The 15,793-nt window shown below is 45.7% G+C and overlaps 1 non-coding gene across 1 annotated transcript; it reads right to left on the reverse strand.

Moving 5' to 3' along the window:
- Window positions 1–5,809: 5,809 nt before the first annotated feature.
- Window positions 5,810–5,928, reverse strand: LOC148540254 (5S ribosomal RNA). The gene has a single exon (XR_015869921.1). It is a non-coding gene; the product is annotated as a 5S ribosomal RNA (ribosomal RNA).
- Between the last annotated feature and the right edge of the window lie 9,865 nt (window positions 5,929–15,793).

Consider the following 15,793-nt stretch of genomic DNA (forward strand, 5'->3'; position numbering starts at 1 on the left):
AAGTCTCTGCCCCCTTCTGTCAACCCCGACTGTCACTACTCTGACTTTGGCCCTCATTCAGAGCTGTACGCTCTGAGCAGAGCGCACGCTCTGAATGAGGGCCGCCCTCCATAATTCTGGAGCGTCCTCCTGGACGCTCGTATAGCTGTGGGTCACCACCCACAGCCTATACGAGCGTGCAGTTTGATGGCCGCGATGGTCGTGACCATCGCGACCATCGAAACTGCGAGCCGGAGCCTGCGGTTGAGGTTTTCGACCGCAAGGCCCGGTGTGATTTTGGCTCTATCAGAGCCAAAATCACTCCCACTGACATCACTAGTGAGTGGGCCGGCTTCTGATGGTAGGCGTTCCCTTGGGAACGCCCCCGTCAGGGAGGCACGCCCCTGGCACGCCCACCAAAGGGGGCGTGCTGTCAATCAACATAGACAGCACGCCCCCTTTGATCATACACAACGAGTGAAGGACTTTCCTTCGCTCGTCGCGTCTGGCGCATGCGCACGACGGAGCTCCCTCCGTCGTGCACATGCTCAGTGCAGACCATCGACCCACTTGCGAGCGGACAGCCGCTTGCGAGTGGGTCTGAATCAGGGTCTTTATTCTTCTACTTAATCTACTCTCTCCCTCCCTGAGCAAGACACTGTCCCCCTCATCCCCTCTCCTTCCTCTACCCTGTCTTTTATAATCTTCTCTCTTATGTCACTCGCCAAGAGCCCGCCCACTTACCAAGGCCATGTCCCCCTCCTCTTCCCTGTTTGACTATTCTAATCTACTTCTTCCTGTTGCTGGCCAAGACCCTGCCCTCTCACTCAAGTTTCTGTCCCTTCACCAGTCTATCCTGTTTCTGTATGCTTATGTTATTTATGGGGGGTGGTATAATTATGCAACAGGGAGAGAAGGGTTGTCTGTGTTTTTTCTTAGGAAGAGTCATTTTTAATAATGTCTGTGCTGGGGGTGGTGTATCAATGTGTGTGTATGTGTGAGGATATCATTATTATTTTTTGTGTGTTTGTGTGGAAGTATTATTGTGTATGCATGTGTGTGTGGAGATTGGGGTATTATTGTGCGTGTGTGTGTGTTAGAGATTTATGGTTCTGTTCTCCAGAATCTGAATCCACCCAAATTTTGTGAATCCAGACAGATCCAAGTCGTGGTTCTAATCTTCTGAGAAAATCCAGATAAATCTCAGTCTCAGCTTTGATTTTCCAGTGCTTCAGAATTCAGATTTTGAATCCAAATTTTGGATTGAATACATGATATTAGCTGTTTTTAAAGACTTTTTCTAGCTGAAAAAAAAAAATCCAGATCCAAAACCAAAACACTTGAGGGTGGTTTTGAGAAACCAAATCCAAAACACAAAGATGAATCCAGATCCAAAACCAAAATAAGGGGGGTCAGCGCACATCCCTAGCGTGTGTGTGTGTATGCGTGTGTGTGTGTGTCTGTGTGGCGGGTTATTCATATTATATGTTATATGTGGGTCACTGATGGTTTCTGCATTAACTGTCATTTACTATGACTCTCTCTGCATTAGTTGGTATTCATTTCCATGCTCTCTGTATTATATGGTGGTGACTGCAATGGTCTCTGCATTATATGGCATGATCACTTTTCCCTGCATTAAATGGTGGTCACTGCCATGTTCCTGGCATTATATGGCAGTCACTGCAATGCACTCTGTATTATATGTAGAGATGAGCAGGTCGGTTCTTAGAGAACCGAACCCACCCAAATTTCAGGGATCTGGGGCAATCTGAGCCACAGATCAGATCTCCCTGCCTGCCCCAGATCCCTCTCCAAGGCAAATCCTTGTGATCCCGCTATCGAATCATGAGGTGTTGCACTGAGCGGGCTTAATGCTGATTGGCTGAGAGAGCAGTCTGTCATGGTTCTCAGCCAATCAGCATTAAGCCCATTGAATATGGGCACAGGAAGAAGAAAAGAAGATGCCGCCACCCATCCCCCGCTCTCTGCCACCACCGGCACCCTCCGCTGCCGACACTGCCAGGCACCCTCTGCTGCCGACTCAAACTGGCATCATCCACCACTGCTGACACCCACGCTGTCGACACTGCATTGAGGACACCACCAGCACCCATGCACTGCCAACACCATCAGGACCCCCACACTGAGGACACCGCTGGCACCCTCCGCTATGCCGACACTGCCGGCACCCTGCCAGCACCCCTGCACTGCTGTCCCACTTGAGGACACCATCAGCAACCCCAACCTGGCCGACACTGCCGGCACTCCCCCACTGAGGACACCACCGGCATCCCTGCACTGCCGACACTATCAGCACGCATGCACTGAGGACACCACTGGCATCCTGCTTTGCTGGCACCCTGCACTAAGGACCCTGCCAGCACCCCCCACATATTGAGGACTCTGTCAGCGACCCCGCACTGCCACTACTCCCACACTGAGGGTATCCCTGCAGTCGACACTGTCAGCACCCCTGCACTGAGTACACCACTGGCACCCCCACTCTGCCAACACCCTGGACTGAGGACACTGCCAGCACCCCTGCCCCACAGACTGAGGACACTATCAGCAACTCCACACTGCCGGCACTCCCACAATGAGGACACCACCAGCACCCCTGCACTGCCGAAACTGTCAGCATGCATGCACTGAGGAAACTGCTGGCACCCCCACTTTGCCAACACCACCAGCACCCTGCACTAAGGACACTGCCAGCACCCCCGCACTACTGCCCCATGTATTGAGGACGCTGTCAGCGATCCCACACTGCTGCTACTCCCACACCAAGGGCATCCCCACGCAGCTGAAACTGTCAGCACTCCTGTACTGAGGACACCACCGGCACCCATGCACTGCCGAGACCATCAGGACCCCCACACTGAAGATACCGCTGGCATCCCTGCTTTGCTGACACCGGTATCTGCTCTCCTCCTACGCTACCTGCTATGGTAAAAATGCTCCTGCTATGGATTGGAAATTAATTACACTGTGTGCTGACTGTTGGAATTAGGTGACTCCTTCCCTTGGTGGAATCAAAGTTCTCTCTGGGTTCTTCACTATGCCTGGACCTTGGACACTTTGCTTTCCTAGCACATGAGTGCCAGCAGCTGCCTCAGTCCCTGCTCTCTTGGCCACTGGTAACCAGGGTCATCTCTGCAAGAAGCTCAGACACAAGTGTTGCCTCCACTGCTGCCCCTGCTTCCTGAGAGCAGCCATGAGTTCCTTGTGGAGTGATATCCCTCCTCACAGATTGGCCTCCATTCTGACAAGCTGCATTTCTTAGATTGGATTACCTTACACAGCTTCCCTGCTCCGAATAGGCCCACTAATTTGACAACCTTTGTCAGACTCTTCACTTTGTTTAGAATATTGTGATGGTAAACAAGGAGGCAGGTAATGTCAGACTAGTATTTGTTTGTGAACCCGGTGTCTGATATTCATCTGTGTTGATGTCTGGAGGTATGTAAAGAAAGCTGGCAGGCCTAAGGAGACCTTATGGCATTGTAATGAAGAACACTTCCCTGACCGGGAATCGAACCCGGGTCTTGGCGGAGAGATGCCAGATCTTACCCACTAGACAAACAGGGATGCCGGTGTTGGAAACAAGTTTGTTATATGCAATCAGAGGAGAGTGTTGCAGTGGATTGACCAGGCTGATACTGGATTTATACTGTAGATATATAATAAAAACACTCTTCTTACTGTAACCCGAATGCTGGAGTGGTAGATCTTGGCAACGTATTCACCAGGCTGAAACTGGGTTGTTGCTGTAGTCAAGGATCCAGTAGCACTCAGATGGCAGCAGGACTGGATGCAGACCAAACACCAGAAAGGGTAATAGGTGATGATACCAGGAACGGCATCTAGTGGAGCAGGAACTAGGAACACTAACCAAGTAGTGAGAATGGTATACACAGGCGAGTTGTAGGTTCGGATAACAGGAACAGGTAGGTATTCTCTGTGCAACTAGTGGCATGGCTGCCTCAGGCATGGACAGAACCAGATTTAGACCGGACACCTGAATGGATAGTGGATGATGATACCAGGGATGATATCAATGGTGCAGGAACCAGGAACGCTCACCATGCAATGAGAATGGTATACACAGGCAAATTGCAGGTTCAGATATAAGGAACAGGTTGAGATTATCTGTGCAGCCAGTGGAATAGCTGCCCCAGGTGTAGATCATTTGCAGAAGTCTGTGTAGCAGAAAGAAGCAAAACTGCACAAACAGGATACAAGTAAGCAACAGGAGCTCAGTATATCTCACTCAGTAGGAACTGAGATTAGACAGTGTACTGGCAATTAAGTAGAGTGAGCAGCTGGGCTATGTACCCCTGTACTACCTGGGATAGGCTGCGCAGAGACAGGTGGTACAGAGAGGCTCAGGCTATCACTTGATTGGCCACTACAGCAGGCTTAGATCTTGCTTGGGGCCTAGCAGGCCGAGAAACACTGAAGCCTGTGTGTCTGGAATGTGACAGAGAATGCTGCCAGAATCGGGGAGTGACCCGGCAACAGGGGAAACAGACCCGGGTTGTGACAGGTAAATGCGACTTACAATGATAGAACCTGGACAGTCATCATCCTTTGTCAGGGTGTTTTGAAAAAGGCTCCCACTTGAGCTGAAAGGAGGTATGAACTACTCTTGCCTACATATTTTTACAGCGGTATGTTTTTTGAGACTTTTTGATGACAGTCTGGGTTCTATCATTATAGGGTTGCATTTACATGCCTTCTTGTTTACCATCACAATATTTGCTTTTAAACCACCCATTGGACAATTTTGCTATGTTTGCCTCATATGAGATTTATGTTTCTTAATAGATCTTAGATTTTATATTTTTTCAAGAGTTTTTCATGATCTTTGGAATATGTTTCTAAACAATATCGAGAGGAAATATATGAAAAGTTACCTTTGAGTAAAGAGCTGGATTGTGGGAGATACCATCCCTGGGAAGGAACATATTCAAAGATACCTTGATGTGATTTTTCCACACTTTTCCACACTTCATAATTGTGAGTGAGACACGCTTACCAGTACGCTTACCAGGTTTATTTCCGTTTGTAAAAACATACCTTTATTTGTATTATTTACCTGTCAGTAATGGTACTCTGTGCCTATTATTCCATGTTATGACATCACAAGGTGTTGCTGTTGTTCTTTAAAGATACTGTACCTTTATGCAACACACACATAGGTATTATCTTGTGAGTGGGATACGCACCCTTTCTGTGTGCCGATATTTCAGACCTCCCTCAACTTTAGTGAGAGTTTTCCTGTGTACTTTTAATTAGCAACTTCTGTGTTTCCTTCATTTCATGTACCACAATTTCTGACTAGAAACATGGAAACAGAAGGGGAGGGTACAGCACAGAACCTTCTCATATTGTATATCAATTTAATGTAGACCAGCCATAATGTATCTCAATACTTATATTGTGTCATCACACATTGCTGGTGGTGCTCCCAAAGCCCAGAACATAACATGCACCAAAGAAAGAGAAAACAAGAAGGGCTTGTAGCTGGGGCACTCTTAACTCATAATATATAAAATATAACCTTTAATAATGATCCTTAAAATTATACAGATCTCCTTGCTAATTTAATATAAATGAATATGGCAAAGATATTTCAAAAATACTTTGGGTAATCTAAATCCTACAATGTGATAGTAGATTTCTGAGTGTTATATTCATATATGACACATACTGTATATAGGATACTGATTCCTATAGTAACCCTGGATTTAACAAACTCTGAAGTGTTGTCATATGAGCACTATGTTGTGTTACCACTTCTTCCCAATCCACCTATTATGTGACCTACCTACAGCACCTGGTATTCCCAGGTGGTCACCCATCTAAGTACTGACCAGGCCCAATACTGTATAGCTTCCAAGATCAGATGAGATTGGGCATATCCAGTACGGTGTGGCTGTAGGTGTGATCAGGGCCGGCTCCAGGGTTCTGAGCACCCTGTGCTTGAGAGAGCGCCCTAACCAAATTTGGGGGGCGTGGCCTAATTACCATAGATCACGCCCCTGTGTGACGTTATTTGGAGGCGTGCCCACATGGCACGCCTCCAAATAATGTCAGGCTGGGGGTAAAACCCAGCACTCCGTCACTGGCTGGGCTTCCTCCAGCCCTCTCCTGTCAGTGAATGGTTGCCGCAGGCATGCGCGCAGCATCCATTCACTCTCCGGGGGTCTGGCACCTCCTCACAGCTGCGGTGGTGGGAGTACCCAGCATCCCGATTTGACAGTACTGTCCCGCTGAAATCGGGATGCTGGGGAGGGGTGCCGCCCTCTATGGATGGCGCTCCTGTGCGACCGCACTGGTCGAACACCCCTAGAGCTGGCCCTGGGTGTGTTATGATTGGGAGAGTCTAGATGCCCTGGTATACACATAGCAATAGTGTTAGTAGGACTACCTCACATGAGGAGTCCGGTTTGTTCAAATAAAATTACAACTTCAAAGAAAGTATTGCACAAGCAAACTTTAATTGTATCACAGGTAAATCATAGCTGCTTTATGCTGAGCACAATATCATGTACGTATAGTTTGATATTTGTACATTCCACACCATGTCTAAATTTCTATATGGTGCAACAAGAATATAACCACATTAGGTATACAGAGTACTTATCCGCTTATGTATGCCTGTCCGTACTACAGCGGACTTAAAAAGGTTATTTTTCTACAGAATAATCTCAGAAAACCCATCTGGTAAATGTTTTACCAGATGTAGATGGACGTGAGACCTATATGGAAAACACAATGAGGGCATACTCCATAAACAAATTATTCCACTTTGATTGAAACACACTTCTAGTCTCTTCCAAAGAACATAAGTGATCCAGAGCGCATCCTACACAAGCTGAATTAAGACAGTCTAAAAAATATCTTCTGTGCCCGTTTGCAGGTAACTGCCAGTACCTCCGAACTAGGCAGAAGTCATCAAATGAGAGCTGGGCAGAGGCGATACCAGCACAGCTGGGTGGAAATAAATGTACAAGAGCCTGACGGACAATACCACAAGCAGGGCGGAAGTGACGTTCCCGCTACTGGAGTGGAAGTAAGGATACGGGGACCTGGCGGACACAACTCAAGCTGGGCAGAAGTGACGTCCCTACCAACGGGCAGAAGTAAGCACAAAGGGATCTGGTGGAAGCGACAAGGACAGCCCTACAAACCAGTGAGTATATAAGGAGCAAGAAGGAGATACTCTCACCATCCTGATGAAGTCCGATGTACAGGCGAAATGCGTTTATACTAGTGAGGTAAGGGTAACTAGAGATGTGACTAACATGTCCCTCACCCTAACAGTTTGCCAGCAAACGATCTTCACTTCTCCAGCTCACAGCCCTTAGCCAAAATGGACATTGACACCTGATTGGAAATCCCGCCACACATTGAGAATACAAGGTATTGATTTACTATCTGACACTGATTTCCATTTGGAACTTACAAATTGGAGCAGCACACTGTGGTGGGGGATGAACACCTTCTGACCATAGGAAAACAGAGTAAAATGCCCATAGCATAGCTCTCCTCCCACATGTCTTTCCCTATAAAAACCATATAGGGATTTCACTGTGTATTAACTGTTGTATATGTTTATCTTTGTTATTTGTTTGTTTACCAGTAATAGTCCTACAATTAACTGTATGCATTGATTTTACATCATACCCTGAACTGGGAATATCTGAGATTTTTATATCTTTAAATTTAAATATTTACATTTATTAAATATACATTCTATTTACGAACATTTGATTGGTGTGATTTTTTATAAACTAGGTCCAATAGTGAAGCACCAGAGGTACCCCCCTTTTTTAGCAGTATTGTATACAGGGAAGGTGAATACCTGCAAACCTCGTAGGCAGCATCCTAAAGGAAATAAAAAGAGAGAAAGAACCGGGCGCTTCGATGTTAATCAGGAGTTGGGTAAGACTGCGGCTCACCAAATGGGGGTGGCAAACCCCTACCAGATACAAGTAAAAAGAAAAATGGGAGCGCTGTACTACCAATATAAATGTATTTAATATCTAAAATTCCAAAGATGAATAACAATAAAAACACAAAATGCAATAGAATAAAACAGACCCTATGGGTACAAGATAATATGTAAAAAAAATTCCCTGAACTGATGGACCTGAATACACATAAGTGGCTAATTCAGCTGGAAGACCTGAATATAAACAACAATGTGGCCACATGGAAAAAATATTGAAAGACAAAGGACAATAAATAAATAAAAATTAGCAAATAAAAATGCACAATAAAAAATATATGTGAATAAAAAATAGTCCAAACAAAAACCGGTAAGGGTCAAAAAAATTTTACTCCTAAGGTGAACAGCAGGAGTCACGTGACTTGGGAGACAAGTGAAAATCCAATTGGAGTAGTAATCCAGCAGTACAAAAATGGATACAAGTATTGCAACTGTAATTTAATTAGAACACATTCGCAGTGTGACGTATGCATACTGAATATCCTGAAATAGGAGAACAGTCAAAAGGTATCTCGAGTAATGATTCACATATGTACCTGTGTTCTCCAGGTATATCCGTGCCTTGAAAGCCTCTCATGCGAGAATGAAAAAAACCTGCTATGTTAGTGCTGTACCAGCACTGGATGTGGAGAGACCTCTCCTGTATATAACTCCGAAGGGGTCTGTGGTATCCGACAGGTGCCGTAGGCTTTGCACGGTGCAAAGGAAGACGCTGCTCCGCAATGAAAACGCGGGCAGTGCAGTGGATGAAGGACTGACTGCTGGTCACTGCATTTGTTTGATGCCGCCGGGCTCTGCTATAGAGCGGCTCTTTGTGGATCTGTGAATCTCAGTGGTGCTGAACAAAAGAGTCCAAAAATAGAAAAAAAGTGGAAAGGGTGACGGTCTAACGCATTTCTCAGCCTAATGTAACTAGCTGTCTCCTCAGAGGTGCTAGGGCCTCATTCAGACTCGGTCGCAAGCGCTGAGCGCTCGCAACTGGGTCGATGTTTGCCCACTGGGCATGCGCACGTCGTAACCGGCTCCAACGTGTGCATGCGCGAGACCCAGCTAGCGATGGCCGCTCCGTCGCTGCGGGTCTTGCACCAAAGGGGGCGAGCTGTTGATGTTGATTGACAGCTCGCCCCGTTTGGAAGGCGGGCCAGGGGGGGCGGCCAAACGGAGGCATTCCCAATGGAATGCTTGCCATTTGGGGGCAGCCCCACTGATATCAGCAATGATGTCAGTGGGGAGCTTCCTGCTCGATCAGAGCAGGAAGCTCCCTGGGGCTAGCGAGTGCCGAGACCCAACCTTAGGGTCTCGTCGCAAGCCCCAATGGTCGCGATGGTCCATCGCGATCATCACCCTGAGGCTGAAATTCCCTGAGGCCGCGATCATCACCCTGAGGCCGCAAGTGACCGCCCTCAATCAGAGCGACCGATTGCATCTAACGACCGGGTCTGAATGAGACCCTTAGTGTGTGTGTGTGTGTGTGTGTGTGTGTGTATGTATATGTATGTATATAGATATATATATATGTGTGTGTGTGTATATATATATGTGTATATATATATATGTATGTATGTTAGGGGTGAGCGGGTTCGGATTTCTGAAATCCGAACCCCCCCGATCCGAGGCCGATCCAAGTCAGGCTCGACTTTTCCCGCCTGACTCGGATCTGAAATCGAGGCAAAACGTCATCATCCCGCCTTCTGGGTCTCGCAGGTTTTGGATTCTATATAAGGTACCCACGTCAGCGCCATTTTCTCACTTGGCTGTGGACAGTGAAGAGGGAGGGTCGGAGTTAGGGCTGGCTGGGCTGTGTAGTGTAGTGCAGTGTAGTGTTGTGCTGTGCTGCGCTGTGCTGCTGTTGTCCATAGGGGCTGTGTCCACTCCTCCAAAGTCCATAGGTGCTGGCTGTGCTGTGCTGCTGTTGTCCATAGGGGCTGTGTCCACTCCTCCAAAGTCCATAGGAGCTGGCTGGGCTGTGTTGTGCAGTCAGTTGTCCATAGGGGCTGTGGGCCTGATTCAGACCCGCTCTCGAGCGCTGAGCGCTCGCAAGCGGGTCGATGTTGCCCTAGTGCGCATGTGCACAACAGAGGGAGCTCCGTCGCGCGCATGCGCGAGACCCGAATAGCGATGGACAAGCCGTCGCTATGGGTCTCACATCAAAGGGGGCATGCTGTCGATGGTGAGTGACAGCACGCCCCCTTTGGTGGGCATGCCGGGGGCGTGGCTGCCCAGATGGAGGCGTTCCCATGGGAACGCCTACCGTCTGGGTCCGGCGCCACTGTCATCACTAGTGATGTCAGTGGGAGTGCTTTTGGCTCTGATAGAGCCAAAAGCACTCCTGGGCTTGCGGCAGTGAGACCCTACCGCAGGGTCTCATCGCAAGCCCGGTGGTCGCGATGGTCTTGACCCTGGCCCTGATTCAGAGCCGGACACTCTGACCAGAGCGCTCGCTCTGAATCAGGGCCCACCTCCATTAAAATGGAGCGTCCTCCTGGACGCTCGTATAGCTGTGGGTCACCACCCACAGCATATACGAGCGTGCAAAAAGATGGTCGCGATGGTCTTGACCATCGCGACCATCGGAACTGCGAGTGAAAGCCTGCGGTTGGGTTTCCCAACCGCAAGGCCAGGAGTGATTTTGGCTCTATCAGAGCCAAAATCACTCCCACTGACATCACTAGTGATGTCAGTGGGGCCGGCTTCAGACGGTAGGCGTTCCCTTGGGAACGCCTCCGTCTGGCAGGCACACCCCCGGCACGCCCACCAAAGGGGGTGTGCTGTCAGTCACCATCGACAGCACGCCCCCTTTGATGAGACACTCCAAGCGAAGGAAAGTCCTTCGCTCGCCGGGTCTCGCGCAAGCGCACGACGGAGCTCCCTCCATCGTGCGCATGCGCAGTGGGGAACATCGAAACACTTGCAAGCGTACTGCCGCTCGCGAGTGGGTCTGAATGACCCCCCCTGTGTGCTATTCAATTCCCGGAGTTTTTGCACATGCAAAATCTCCATAGGCAGAAACTGGCAAAAAGTTTTCGCTTCCTCAGAGGCAAGTGAAAAATTAGCAAAATCCCAATTTTTGGCTAAAAATGTAGGGACTTGGGCCCTGATTCAGAGGAGCTCGCTATTTGCAAGTGCTTGCTCTAAATCAGGGTGGGCCATTTTTTTTTTTACCCCGGCCTCCAGGCTGCTCGCTAAGCTGTGGGTGACCACCCACAGTGGGCAGCCTGGCTATGGTCGCAACTATCGGACTTGCGACGAGACACTTGTGGTAGGGTCTCGTCCACTGCAAACCCCAGTGAACTTCCTGCTCTAATAGAGCAGGAAGTTCACTACAGACATCACGTGTGATGTCAGTAGGGCCGCCCACAAACGGCAGGCGTTCCTTCGGGAACGCTTCCGTTTGTGCAGCCACCCCCCCGACCCGCCTACAAAACAGGGCAAGCTGTCGATCAACATCGACAGCTGCCCTGTCTTATAGCGAGCCCTGGAGTGAGTGATTTCTCACTCGCTCTGGGGCTTGCGCATGCGCAGTGCACACGCCGCACGTGTGCACTGCCTGGCCATCGACCCGCTTGCAAGCGCTATGCGCTCGCGAGTGGGTCTGAATCAGGCCCTTGGTTCAGTACCCTTTGGACACCCCCCTAATGACTAATTAGACAAAAAAATGTAATTAGCTTAAGTCCCCCTAATAAAGACATGTCATTTTTGGGGTGAAAATGTAAAAAGTGTAGGAAAATGATTTCAAAGTACTGAGTCATGTATTTTGGGGGCTGTATGGATGGGACAGGTGTTTTTAGGATTGCAGGTGGCTGCAGGAGGTGTATTTTTATTTTTTGTTTTTAAACTGCAGTTTATAGCCACAAAAATATACTAACACCCATTTTAATGTACCCCCAATGCTAATATGCATATAACAGCCTTTTTACTTTTATTAGGCCTATTAATACACTTCTATATTGATTTCCAGTGTCAGTTAGGATTTTTATGGGGTACAGACTGATTTCCCAAAATATGCTGTACTTTTACTAGTTTCGCCAATCGCAGTTTTCCCACATATGCGTTTTCATGTGTCTTGCAATTGAATAGGGAGAAAAGCGGGAGCGCACACTGAGATTGTACACGAAAAGATTGCATCAAAACTGGCGAATGCAGCGATAACTTCACATTGGCGAACCCTTTTCAAAATGTTAAATCAATTTAAATTTCCACAAAGTGGAAGTTTGAGTATCTTTAATTATCAGCTAATTAATAATATTTGTGTGATATCCCTTGAAAACAGCCTTAAAATTTACAGAGGGCACCTGTACATTTTAAGGATCCCCGAATGTACCATGGATGGACCTCAGCAGATATCTCCGATATCTGCTGTGGTCCCTTCACTTCCAACAGCACCCACAGCCACCATAAGTTTCTATGGGTGCTAATAGGCTGCCAGATTTCCCAAGATTTGGAATGCAAAGTGGTAAGCAATATGTATAAAGAAGTGTAATGCAGGGGGAAAGGGGATACTCAACTGTTTAATCTTCTTTTGTAAGAGGTAAGTTTAATGTAACTTTAGCTGTCATCTCAGGGAGAAGAATAACTGGTCACACAGTACTCTATTCTTAACATTATTCCAAAGAAGCCCAAATCACAGTTGCATCACTAGTCCTACCGGAGTACCTAGCCCAAACCCAAGAGATCTGCAGCTGAAACACCTTATGGTGCTTCAGTGAGCATATGCCATCCAACCCCATGCAGTCTTCAGAGAGGGGCTTTCTACAACAGAATGACCAGCATCACTAGCCCAATATCAGCACATGGTCTGCTCCATCAGTGGTCCCACTATTGGTTACAGGCATGGTTTAATTGGTCCTAAATCTCTTGTTAACATTAATGTTTAGCTTAAATTTGTATGAAAGTTTTCTAGCTGCAAAGTTCAAATAGTAACAAACCTACAACTTGCATCAGAATTATCTAATAAAGTATATTTTTTGGCACCAAACTGTATGACATGGAGATATTATTAAAAAATATGTCTGTAAACATTGCAGCAGAATAATGTAAAACTAACATTTGTCAAAATAAAAAGGTACAATCTATGTATTTGTTTTTTGGTATAGACTGGAATATAATTCGTACAAAGAATTTATTGCAAATTGGAATTTGTTTTTCCTTTTTTTATATAATAAAAGGAAAAGTTTTAATCTTGCTGAAAACAATTGGAGCAAATGTTTTCAATCATCAGTTCCCTCTTACGCAGATAGGGGATGAATAAAGAAGAGATTTGCTGTAAATAAATGTATCTGTTGCTATTATAAAGTTATTAGCTCATGGGAATAATTGTCATTGCTATCCAAGGAGATGACTCAGAGTTGAGAGTATTCTCAGTATTGTATGGCATTTACAAAAATACTCTCAGTATAGTATGGAGGTCACTAAATGCTCTCAGTACTGTTTTATCGATTACAAAAAATGCACTTAGCATGGTATGGAGGTCACAAAATGTTCTCAGTATTGTATGGAAGTTACAAAAATGCTCTCAGTATTTTATGGAGGTCTCAAAAAATTCTCAGTATTATATTGTGGTGACAAAAATGCTCTCAGAATTTACTGTATGGCAGTTACTAAAATGCTCTCAGTATAGTATGGAGGTCACAAAATGATCTCAGTATTGTATGGAAGTTTCAAAAATGCTCTCAGTTTTTTTTGGAGGTCACAAAAAAGCTCTCAGTATTGTATGGTGGTCACAATAATTCTCTCAGAATTTACTGTATAGCAGTTACTAAAATGCTGGCAGTATTGTATGGTGGTCACAAAAATGCTCTCAGTATTTATTGTATGATGATAACAAAATGGTCTCGTAGTTTATGGTGGTAACAAAAATGCTATGTTGCAACAGTGTTACAATTTATGCACTATTGTTATTTGTATAATTAATGTTTTTAATCTAAATATAAATCTAATAATATTTAAGATCCAAGTTTGTATGTGTGGGATTGAGTGGATGAGTCAAGGATGTTGGGGGGAGCAGGGGCAGTATTGTGCAGATTTGCCTAGGAAGCCTAGAAACCTTGCACCGACCCTGGTTATGTCCAATTGAATTGAGGCTTTGCAATATGTGAAATTTGATCCGGGGAGAAATGCCTGATGTCTTATAGTAGTTACTGAGCTAGGTTCGGAGACATTTTCTTCTATATTTAATCAATTTTACACTGTGCAAAAATATCAAAGAAGATTCCCTCTGTTACTTTATGCTGGGATGGATAAAGTGTATATTTTGTCTTGCTGTGTCTGACACTCTTAGGCATGATTGCTAGTACAGTTTGCTGATATCTATGCAGAATGAATATTTTGTCACATTAACATGCAATGCCTTATTTAAAATATTCAGGAGAATGCTTTTATCCGCACACAATCCAGAGACTAAGGCAATGTTATGTGTCATTCTGCTTTTCTTCCCAAAGGTGCATTATGACTAACTCTTTCACTAAGCCTCTGATTTCCAGCACTGTCAGTAGAGATGAGCGATATTGTGCACAACTCAAGTTTTGCAGTGAAACAGGCTGCTTCTCAGAGATGCAAAGTTGCTGCAATACAATGTTTTAGATTCATTTTTGCTTCATCGTTCAGTTGAATAGCATTCTGCACTAAAATAGTAAATTTGCACTTGTAAATTCTAGAGCCTATGAATATAGTGGTGTGCATTTTTGAAGAATGTAAAATTAATTCAATATAGCAGAAAAGATCTCAGAGCCAAGCTCATTAACTACTATAAGATAGGACCACATATAGATAGGACCACATATAGATAGGACCACTACTATAAGATAGGCTTTCACATATTGCAAAGCCTCAATTCAATTCAACATAACCAGGTCTGGTGCAAGGTTTCTAGGCTCCTTAGGCAAATCAACACAATACTGCCCCCATTCCCTCTAATATCCTCCATCCTACCCCTCACATACAAACTTGGCTTCTTAAAATCTTTTTAGATTTATTTCTAGATTAACAACATAAATTATACAACTAACACTATAACAATATTGCAAAAATCTTAACACTTTTGCAACCATCATACAATACCAAGAGCATTTTTGTTAAAGCCATAAACTACTGAGACATTTTGTTACCATCATACAATAAATACTGAGAGCATTTTTGTGACCTCCATACAATACTTAGAGCATATTTGTAAACACCATACAGTAAATACTGCAAGCATTTTTGTAACCACCATAGAATACTGAAAGCATTAGAAAACCGGTGCCGGAATCCTGACACGTGTCAGAATCCCGGCGCCGGCATCCCGAGGTAAGTAGCGGGGTTGAGGGGAGAGTTAGGGTTAGTGTTAGGGGTTCAAGTTAGGCACTAGGGGGGAGGGTTAGGTTCAGGGTGTGGGGAAGGGGAGGTTAGGTTTAGGCACTAGGGGGAGTGGTTAGCTTCAGGTAACGGGGAGGGAGGGTTAGGGTTAGTGTAGGGAGAGGGGGAGGGTTAGGATACTGACCAATAGGTGTCAGCATCCTAACCCAGTCGGCATGCCAGCATCAGGATTCTGACTGCTGGCAACCCATATCCATCCCCTCCATACAATACTGAGAGCATTTTTGTGACCTCCATACTATACTGAGAACATTATTGTGACCACCAAACAATAATGAAAGCATTTCCCTGACTGACATACAATTAATACTGAAAGCATTTATATGACTGCTATACAATGCTGAGAGCATTTATCAGACCACCATACAATAAATACTGAAAGCTTTTTGAGGCAACAATACAATAAATACTGATAGCATTTTTGTGATGCCATTCAACCAC

This window comes from Taudactylus pleione, unplaced genomic scaffold (assembly GCF_031769625.1).
Source record: "Taudactylus pleione unplaced genomic scaffold, aTauple2 ptg000021l, whole genome shotgun sequence".
In the NCBI taxonomy this organism is placed as follows: Eukaryota; Metazoa; Chordata; class Amphibia; order Anura; family Myobatrachidae; genus Taudactylus; species Taudactylus pleione.